General features: G+C 38.8%; 1 long non-coding RNA gene across 1 annotated transcript in view; it reads right to left on the reverse strand.

Moving 5' to 3' along the window:
• Window positions 1–7,507, reverse strand: part of LOC102192363 (uncharacterized) — a 62,706-nt gene extending 55,199 nt beyond the window's left edge. Inside the window, exon 1 of the long non-coding RNA XR_311550.2 lies at window positions 6,878–7,507. This is a non-coding gene — a long non-coding RNA (uncharacterized LOC102192363). The remainder of the gene's footprint in view (window positions 1–6,877) is intronic.
• Between the last annotated feature and the right edge of the window lie 3,463 nt (window positions 7,508–10,970).

The raw sequence follows: 10,970 nt of genomic DNA on the forward strand, positions 1-10,970 counted from the left end.
TCCTGTTTCAATTTTTGTTTTGCCCATTCTGCAAATTCTGTGCGCCGATCTGGGTCATCCTCGTTGAGATGCTGCAGTAGCTGGAGTTTGTAAGGGTGCCATTTGTGAGTAGCTAATATCCACGGAAGGGATGTTCGACTAATGCCACATTCCAGTGACATGCGGCGAGTGCTACGCTGTGGGCTCTTGCTAGCTCAGCTAGGACAGCCACTGATGTTTCTTCATTACTGACAGTTTTCTTGTGTCCACATTTTGGCAAATCCAACACTGAACCAGTTTCACAAAACTTAGCAAGCAGTTTGCTGACTGTAGCATGGGAGATGGGTGGTCTCGTAGAGTGTCTTGCATTGAAATCTTCTGCAATGACCTGGTTACTGCGTTCACCAGATATCAACACAATTTTGATCCGCTCCTCATGTGTTAACCTCTTCGACATGTCAATGGCTGGGAACAAAGAGAAACTTATAAATAACTCATGAAAGAATAAAGTTACGTTGAAACCAAGCACACCATTGTTTTTCTTGTGACATTACCAATAAGTTTGATGTGTCACATGACCCTCTTCCTATTGAAAAAACAAAAGTTGTATCCAAGATTGCCGACTTCTAAATGGCCACCATGGTCACCACCCAGATGGATTTTGCCCCCTCACATATACTAATGTTCCACAAACAGGACTTTAATATCACCAACCATTCCCATGTTATTACGGTGTATCCATATAAATGGCCCACCCTGTACATGTTGAAACAGTGGCCATCTTAGTCAAGTTATATAGCATTTAACCTGAAATCAATACTCATATATATGAGTATACTACATTTGCACGAGACAAGTAACTGATTTACCAGACAGCCGCCCTCTGTACATGAAAGGACACTCAGCAGGGAGGCGATTATGTACAGCCTTCAGTAACTCTATCCAGCTCACTGAAACACTCCAGAGCTTCCACTGGACAGTCAAACCTCTGGTAACACACTGAGTTAGCTGGGAAAAAGAATAGAACCAGAGAAATAAGAAAGAGGGAGAGAAGCTGGGACAGGAGTAATTCATATCTATTTACTGTGTTTTCCATCCCTCCCAAGAGTCACAGCATGACAAAGGTTCTCACAACTCTCAACTAACTAAAGCTGTCTGAGTTTTTACAAATATGAGAAAAAGAATGGAATAAATTAAACGGGGAACAACGAATCACAGGACCATCCTGATTTATTGGCACTTTACGTAACAGTCTGAAATGGAGCAGGAGGTAACTGCAGTCTCTGGGAGTTCAGGAGCAGGGTTATTATGAAATTGGGTCGTTGTGCTTATTGGACAGCAGCCAACTGTCACTATCTTAATAGAACAGGGCAGGTGTAATATGAGACCTTTGTGCCTTACATGAATCGATCTCATCATTTTGGGGCTTTTTGTGTTTTTTGTAGCAATTAAATGGTCTGTATGGACATTAGTCTCTGAAACCCAATAAAACACATGACCAAGAATTATAGAAACTATATTTGTGCCAATAACTCTTTTGTGGATTCATATTACATCCGTTTTTTGTTTTTTTTTATTCTTTGTTTCAGCTTTAAACTGCACTCGCTAAGTGTAACATTTTACTTCCAACGAGAAACCACAAGTCATTCACAAGACTCAGCAAAATCTTCTGTAAGCCTAGAGCACAAAAAAAGCTCTTAGCCAGATTTTAAGGTGTGTTAAGGTGTATAGGGGATCCTCCTCTCCACAGACTCCTTAAAGCATTAGAAACTAACAAATATCAGAGCTGTACTTTGTTCTATATCAGCTGTAAGCCCAAAGGAGACAAGGATCCAGGACCTGCCCTAACAAGCACTGGTCGACTGTCCTGCTGAGAGCCTTTCATACTCTGGTAAAAACGAGGTTATGGGAGCTTGTCCAGTGTAAGAAACACAAGTACTGTTGAAGAGTCCACAGTCTCCTCAGAGGCATAAAAGCATCCATGTCCTGACATTTTCACTATTGTTACAATGAAAAGACTCCACTCTGACATATCCCGATCTAACTGTGAAGCATTAGTGGGCATATTGTTATGCACGTAATGACCTAACCTTTCTGGGCAAAAGCCTGGCAGCTCACAGTTTAAAAATACAATTTAAACAGCTCCCTATTATCATTTACTGCCACTTTTAAATGCATAAGTGATTTTTGGTTTTGTCGAATGCAGGTTTCTGTTTTTGTTATTTTTACAACAAGACTTTTACTGAATATATTTTACACAATTTGCACTTGCAGAATAAATCTTTTTTCTTATCTTTATAATAAACTAATAATCTGTTATGTGAATATATCTTTCAATGGCGCTATAAACATGAAAGGAAAGAATATGGCTTCACTTTGGTAGGAGGGACGAAGCATTTTTGTTGCCATCTAAAAAGCAAAGTGGTCAATACTCTAAATACCCGATTTCAGACCTGAAAACTGAGGGTGCAAAGAAAGGATGAAGGGGGGCAAAGTCACTGTAAGGACATCCTAAATTGGCTGATGGAGGCAAAATACAAAATGGATAGTTCCAACGGTGACCTTGCTAAAAAGAGAACTAGTATCCATCTTCGTGTGCCATTAGGATATAAGCAGGTTGTTCTACTGTGTGAATATTTAATGATTCTTAATTAGCTTAAAAAAACAACACTGGTCAGTAATGGCGCTTAAGTGCTTTGGTTGGTGTGTTTGTATGTTTGCACCATAAATCACTTATTGGGTAGATAGCTACTAGATGAATTACATGTGTCTTAGTGACACATACTGAGACACAACTCCTTTTATTACAAAATGGGGTCAGTGTAAAACATTATGCCCAAAGATGTTATGTAACAAAAAGACACCAATTTCATCACTTTGGTCATGGAACTAGCCCAAAACATTTTTCCCCTTTATTTTATCTTAAATGCCACATCGGTGCGACATGGTCTGCCCCCAATTCTTAGCCAGCTACATCACCCTTGACCCTTGCTAATGCTCCTTGTCAACAACACACAAAAAGGGCCTTTCCAAAGGTAATGCGACATACATTGCCCACGGCAGATTGTCCAGGAAGGTCGTTCTTCAAACTGACACATACAGCAAGGTCACTGTCAGTGGAGGCTGTTCGGAGATCAGTTCTCTTGCATCAGACTGCCTTCAGCCCCTTCACTGTTACACTATCCCTAAAGGGCTACACTGCCACCAGCAGTCACTTAGCACATAAACTCAAAAGAAAACAAATGCCAAGCATTTATCACCAAACTGCAGCTATACACTTACTGTATTTTTAAGTATATGTTAAAGATTTTTTGTCTTGTTTAAGAAATGCAACAAATGAAACATAGTCTCCTCTTATTGTCAAGCATTTGCTCAGCACACTTGAGCATTGACAACATTAGTATTATTTTGCTACTTTTAATTAGAATATTAAGTAAAGTTTAAACAGTAACCTGTTTGTCCATATGCCTTCCATTAACTTTTCCTTTTTCTGCTTTTTTTAAATAAACAAGCTGTCAATGTAATGAACTAAGTCATTCAAGATATATATTTTTTTCTCTGTGAGGCAAACACTATTAAAACTGAATTATTTTCCCCTCCTCTGAGGGGACTGTGATGAGTTGGCATTTTCCATAAATGACCCAGCTGTTCGAGCATATTGTGTTTCGCTTCATCAGGGATTCAAAGGAGCTCACAGCAGATCATCCATATCCTGTCATGCTTTGGTCTTGACCATACCTCTCTAAAAGCTGGTTTCAGAGCTGGTGGTGCATATGCTACAGATGTGGGGCTAACATGACTATGTTAATGTTTTTCTGACTGCAATTAACCATTAAACACATATCAGCTTGTAATAAAATATAGGGGGTGGGCCTGCACAATATGTGTGCTACAAATGTGACCAAGGCAAATCTACCAACATTAGTGATAATAAATAAATCTATGGATAAATTAGTTGAAACAAATCTGGAAAAAAACCCAACTTATTTTGTTATTTACAAAGTGCATATTTCCAACTGTATTCAGAGGTCATAGAAGAAAAAGTTAAATTTGAAACCCAGTGTTTCAGTCTGTGATCATTGATTTTTCTCCCATGTCCTTAATGGACAGGCTAAAAATATGCTGCTTCTGGGTACAAATCTTGCATCTGTTCTCTCACAATACCAACAATACAGACAACATCTAATTGATACTATACAAGTCGCAGTGCAAGTTATTATTTTTTACCTTTTTTCCCATCACTTTGAATTTTGCCATTTTGGTATGCAGGATATTTTTCTAATATTAAAATAATAAAAAGCTTTGAAACTCTTGAAAGTCACATGAAATAACATTTCTTTCAAAAGGGAAATTTGGAATTCAACATTTTAGCATTTTTGAATTCTAAAAAGGTTCATTTTCACTACCACAGTGACTAGAATGGTTACTCTGCCTAAAATTGGCAACATGACCAGGGCATGCTTTAATTTAAAAAGGTTTATCAATATATAATATAGATATTCATGCAGTATTCATTTTAATGAACCTTAATTATTAAAATTAATTAAAATATTCAGTGTAAAAGCTACTGTACTACTAGCAGTCAAAAACATATATATTAAGATATTAAGCAAGATTTGACAATTTTATAATGTGATCTGACTGACACATGCACATGATTGCAAATGATTTATTGTATTTGGAAGCAGGTGTGTCAGATATCAGCTGCCTACCCGCGTGCATGCATACTGATATAAGCTGTCCTCCTGTGAGTAATAAATCAAAACCCCAACATTTTTGCCATTAACATTGTTTCCTTGTTGTCTCTGTGCTGTCAGCAACAGTGGATAATCCCAGTGTAGAAGAGGGCTCTGTCCTTCTGCTGCGTCCATCCTGTGATTCAGAGGATACAGATTATCACTGCAAATGGAGGGCCTTGTCTTTGACTCATTTGCTAGAATCAGCAATAGAGGAAAGACTGACTCTATACTAGCCCCTTAACGGACTCTAAATTCACAAGCAGGCACTTTCATCTGACCATACAGGCTGTATACCCACAGCGCACATACACCCTACTAGCTTACATCCAGACATGCATGCTCAGACCTTCACACTTCCTGCATACAGAACCAACCTGGACCAAATCATTTCCCAATTCTAAAGGGCCAAAAGAGGCAGACATAGCATTGCTAATTCAGAGTTAAAGAAAATACAAAGGTGAGCAAAGTCAGTGTCTGTGTGTTCCTTTAACCATGCTACTCCATATCAGAGGGAATGCGTCAGCCCTACTATGGTTAACACTCAATAAAACATCAAAAGGGATGAAGCTCAGAGCTCTGGACAAATACACACCCACACAGATACCAGATACACACAAAAACTCGTTTCATTTATACGCCTTCTCTTACACACATATGTACACACGACGTTGCATATTGAACAAACAAATAGTGCAGATATAGATCACTGGATTAAATGAATAGAGCAGGGAGAACAGATAACAGGGTCGCATATCTTTAAAGAGTAAACAAACACACATCATGCATAATGAACGCTAAATACGAGTTCAATAGAACACTCAACAGAGCAGTTTCTTACAAACACACTATACGTCTGTGAAGGTTCTCAGTCATCCAGGTCATCGTAGTCAAAGGAGCTTGCAAAGAACACACTATACTAAATAAACACACTATACATTCACTGGAACAATTGGAGGTTTTAGCCAATATTGGCAGTCAATGCCAGATACACAGGAGCTGTCATCAACTTCCCATCAGGCTCCACTCCCCCCCAGTGGATGTTTTGAAAGAGGAGAAACACTTCTTGTGAAATTTTTATATCCAGAGGCAAAGGCATTTAATGGTCACTGTTTGGCATGTTACATGAGGAGATGGCATTATAATCATCTGCCCAGGCCAAAAACTGGGCTTTGACAGCTTAGACAGGCTATTCATTATTCAATTATTTTAAATATTTCAGGGAACCGACAGGATGCTCAAGCAATAAATATTTCAACCGTTGCCTTACAAAAGGAGATAGCCATGCACTTGGCTGGTATTGATCAAGAGGGCAGCAGATTCACTCTTTCCAATAAAGAAAAAACATATACGATCATCTCTCTGTCAGACCCTACACCGCCTAATGAAAGAGTCAACATTTTCATCTGGAAAAAAAAAAGAAAGTTAGAGCATCAACAGAAAAACACTTTATCATCACTTTCACATTTGGGGAAAAAGCAAAGAGACACAAAAGTGCATTGCTAGAACAGATTCAGAAATACATAGAAGCTGAAGGTGAAAGTGTGATGTAGAGCATCTGAGCTGGTGTAATACCAGACAGAATCACTTATCTGTGGCCAGATAAAAGGAATAAGGCAGCCTTTAAAATGCTGAGGCCCTCACATTTATGAATAAAATACAGCTACTGTACAAAAGTAATTCCCTTCTCACTGATACTAGGTGTTGCAAAGATGCGAACAAACAACCACTGCAATTATGCCCCTTCCATTTGCAGCCTCCCCTGGTGATAACCAATATATAGCAAGGAAGCAAAGCATGAATTGCTTTGCAGGCAGGCATCTTCCCTCTCAGCAAACACACATGCACAAGTATGCAGATACACATAGACACATTCTTCTCTGCAGAGGGGAGTAGTCTTTCACAGCCGTCACAAAAAGCAATCTTGTTCTCTGAAAGCCACGGGGCTTCTCATTGTGTAGTTGTACATTTTCTCTAACTTTGCACTTTCTGTAAAACTGATTAAATACAATGAAAGACAAGATCAGTCTTTTTCATAGTGCTTTCTCTTTCCCACGTCACTGCATCTTTCATGCTGAGCTTTTCGCCTGCCTAATCTGCCCCTTTCACAGAAAACCCGAAGGGTGCTTTTAATATAAAAGAAGCCACGGATGTTTTCTTACCTTGAAATACTATCCAGAATCCTATAGTCCGCAAGCTGTCATGAGATACGATTGGTTCTGCTCCACAACAAGGGCAAAAATCCCACAAGTCTTTTAAAATCAGAAACCAATTAAAAGCCTTTTCTGATTTGAACTTACTTTTTGTGAGCAGGATGTCCTTCAGTGAATTTGTGCATAATCCATTACCCTTTAGTTCCTTGGTTTAGATTAATTTCTTTTGGGCTGTTCTCCCTGATATTCCACCTTGGCAGAGCTAAACAATGTTAGGTATTCTACTGGAAAATGCGTTTATGAGAGACAAGGGAGAACGAGAGACTGTAGGATCTCTTCTGGTGCGCACTACCAGCTCCAATGCAAGTGAATCCAGCCGGTCCTCACAGCTCTCCCCCTGCCTTCAGGAATGAAATTCAGCATCCACTGTTCGTCCCCACAACAAGGGGAGGGTGTCCCCCCAGGATGGAAACTTTCACAGACCTCCACCAAAGCTATAGATGGTGATAACACATGCCAGTGAGACTAGATTATGTGTTCTTTTCCTCGATATGCTCCCTCATCAGTGGATTTTGTCCTCTTTTCCTTCTCCTATTCGCCTGTTCGGTAGCGCTCTCCTCTCCAGAATAGACTCTCACAGAATAGATGCTGAGAAAGCAGCGGAATGAGGCGAGCCGCTCGTTCTCCTGCTGTCTCTCTCTCTCTCGCCTTACCCCTCCCTCACACATACACCCTCCCTGTTTCTCACTGCACCTCCCCACCCTTTCGTTTTCTCTCTCCTCCTCTCCTTTCCTTTACACACACACAGACACACTGCGATATGCACTTCTCTAGCTTTGGCTTTTGACAATTACCGCTGTGCCATTTCCAGCCATGTCAGACAGAAAGGTTCACCGCCCATAGTCCTCAGAGTAACAAATAATGCCTGATAAATATGTAAAATTAAATAGATATGAAGAGAAGGAGCAGCAGCATGGAAAAGAGCACTGAACCAAGAGGCAATCTAATCTCCTTTCTTCATCCTTGTAACCTGATTACTAAATATCCCTGGAGCTGACATTTTTTTTAACTTTTTTTTTGGTCATAACTTTTTTTTTCTCTGATGTTCGGTAGTTGATGCTGGCCAACTGTCAAGTGTGACTGAAGAGGAAGACAAAAATAGCAAGCAAGAGAGCAGCACACTGCATAGAAACAAGAACCAAGCAGTAGCAGCTGTACAATTATATAATTAGCCACCTAAACAAATTGCCAGGAATTCTGTTATCATTGTGTGAATACTTGACGAGCTGTGTGCAATAATAAATATTGTACCAAAAAAAATACAATTCGAAAACATTTGTGTAAATGCTCTCGATACATACCATTCATGGTGTAACCAATTTGTCATATACAAAGAGCTGCCACTCTCACATGCTTATTATGTAGCATCGCTAAAGCCAGGCAATTATCTTCCTAAGCCTGGACTTCACATTCCAAGTGAGGTAGCTTGTTTCCTATTTAATGGTATGTGCAACCCCTCATATGTTCGCCAATTAGGATTACACAGGCATTATAATTTAACTTCCAAGTCATGTAGAACACAAAAAAATTTGGTAGCTTGGTTGGTTACATTTTAAGTGGGCTTTATAAGTGGATGGTGCCCTTGATTTTATCGAGGCAAGGTTACATCACATCAACAACCTGACACCAAAACTATGAGCAGGTGGTTTTGGCAGAGTCACTTGCTACTGAATTCCATCCATCACTCTGGTCTCCCTGGGGAGTCATGCCAACAAGGACATTTTTTTAGTCCAGTTAAAGAAAAAAAAATCTAATGTCAGGGGTTTGTCTAGGAAATCCATTATCACAGGAAATATTTTAGTCAACAACTTCACATTTGTCCAGTTTAGTGAAAATCATTGCTTATTGTCAATGAGAACTTTTTCAGCTTAACTGTATTCAGTGGTTCTCTATGATCATTTAAACGTTTGTTCTTTTCATTTTTATCATTTTGATTTGTTGTTATTGTAAATGCATAAAAACAAACAAGTGAAACCATAAAAGGTGCATATATTGTGTACATATATTAATAAATTACAGTAATTCATTCTTTAAGAAATTATTTTTAGCCACTTCTTGTCAAACTTAATGCAATGTCATGTAAACATTAAATAAGTTTGCATGACATTGCATTAACAAGGCAGGCCTTTGTCTTTTTTTTATAGCACAACAAACATAATGCCCATTTGTATAGCCATTATACTGAAGCTTATGCATATCCAAACACTTTATTACTGATTACATACAGAGTTACCGATGCCAGCATGCACTTCGCAGCGGCTGCAGCTAGTTCTCAGACACCTATAGTACAAAGAACAAACAGGTTCATTAAACGCATATGAGGCTTTGACTGATGCTTTAAAGCTCTGACTTTCAGGGAGAGGCCCTACTGACAACCCCATTTCATGGACATTTGTGAAACAGTGTAATTGTTCATGTTTGTGCACACCTAATGAACCAAAAAGTTATTTGCAGAAACATCCATCCATCCACTTTCTCAACCACTTATCCAATTAGAGTTGAGGCTGACACTGGACGAGAGGCAGGGAACATCCTGGAAAAGGCACCAGTCCATCACCATAGCTAACACAGAGAGACAATCATTCATGATCACTTCTGCACCTCCTGCCAATTTAGAATCACCAATTAACCTAACATGCATATCTTCGGACTATGGGAGGAAATTGGAGTATCCAGAGACACAGGTCGAATATGCAAACTCTCAGCAGATCATCAGGTTCAAACCTAGAACAGGTCTTCTTATTAAATTTGTGTAATCTCAATACTCTTTGTAATACAACCTTAAATTCCCCACAGTACATATTATCACAACACTTTGGTAATAATGCTATGAAAATGGCAATTCTGCAAGAAGATATACTGCAAGAAAATCATCAATGACTCACAGCATATGTTTTACTGACAAGAAAAATTACTCCTAAAAAGGCAAAAGCAGGGATCATGTGTATTTCCACTGCATGGTACCAGTGTGTTTATTATTTTCACTGGTCAGTTTTGTTGTGTCCATGTATTTAATGGGCTTTCTGATATGCTTTCCAATGTATTCAAAGTGTCTGTCATTTCTGCCCTGTGAATTTCCTCTTCGTCACTGAAAGTTACTTTACTTTCTTGCACTTTACCCTCATTCAGTTGAGGGCAACATGGGAAGGATTCATGAACTGGTGACTCCAGCAAGTTAAATTACACAGGGGAACGATTTATGGTGTCTCATATATTAATAATGGTCAGCTTATCAATGTTTTGTCCCACCAATAATTACGAGCCTTTCGTGAGAAAATTTGGCATTTTCTTTTGTCACCAACTGGCAACTATGATATGCTTATATGAAAGTACAGTGTTTTGGCAGACCACGCTTTTCATTTATAATATCTATCTAAAATATGATATAACAAATTTTAATAAACTGAACTTGCCTTGTCCAGGTTATGCACTAATAATTCAAAAGTAAGAAATTCAACACCTACATATTATCTTTTTATTACTCTATAATTGCAGGCAATGCTTTACCACAGCCAGATGGTCCCATGAGGCTGAAATTGTCACTTACTCAACTTAGAAATGTGATTAATGTTCTAAAACTGGAAGCAATGTTCAATATCCATCACAAGTGTTTACTGTGAAAGACAAGTGTCTATCCCAAAATTCCCATTTTCCTTCTATTTTTCTCTCTCTCTCCCTCAGTGTGGTACAGCTTGCAGATAAGCCTGGGTAAACCCTCTGGCTGAGTTACTAGCAAAGACCTTCCTGAATATCATTATCAAGGTAGCACAGTTTCCAACCACCTGTCAATGGTCCAGATCCATGTTTCAAAAAGCCAGCAAATACAGCTCATGTTCCTTTCCTCTGCCACTTGGCTTTTTTTTGTTTGTTTGTTTGTTTTTTTACTTCTCAAAAGGCTAATGAAGTTACATAACTGATGTACATTTTTCCAATTATGCATTAAAAGGTATGTAAAATACAAAACAAAATAAAACAACAACAACCGGTAGGTAGCACAGGGAACAAAGGGATTATTTAATCACCAATCTTTACCAAGAAATAA

This window comes from Pundamilia nyererei, unplaced genomic scaffold, assembly GCF_000239375.1.
Source record: "Pundamilia nyererei isolate P.nyererei 1_Seehausen unplaced genomic scaffold, PunNye1.0 scaffold00020, whole genome shotgun sequence".
Classification (NCBI taxonomy): domain Eukaryota; kingdom Metazoa; phylum Chordata; class Actinopteri; order Cichliformes; family Cichlidae; genus Pundamilia; species Pundamilia nyererei.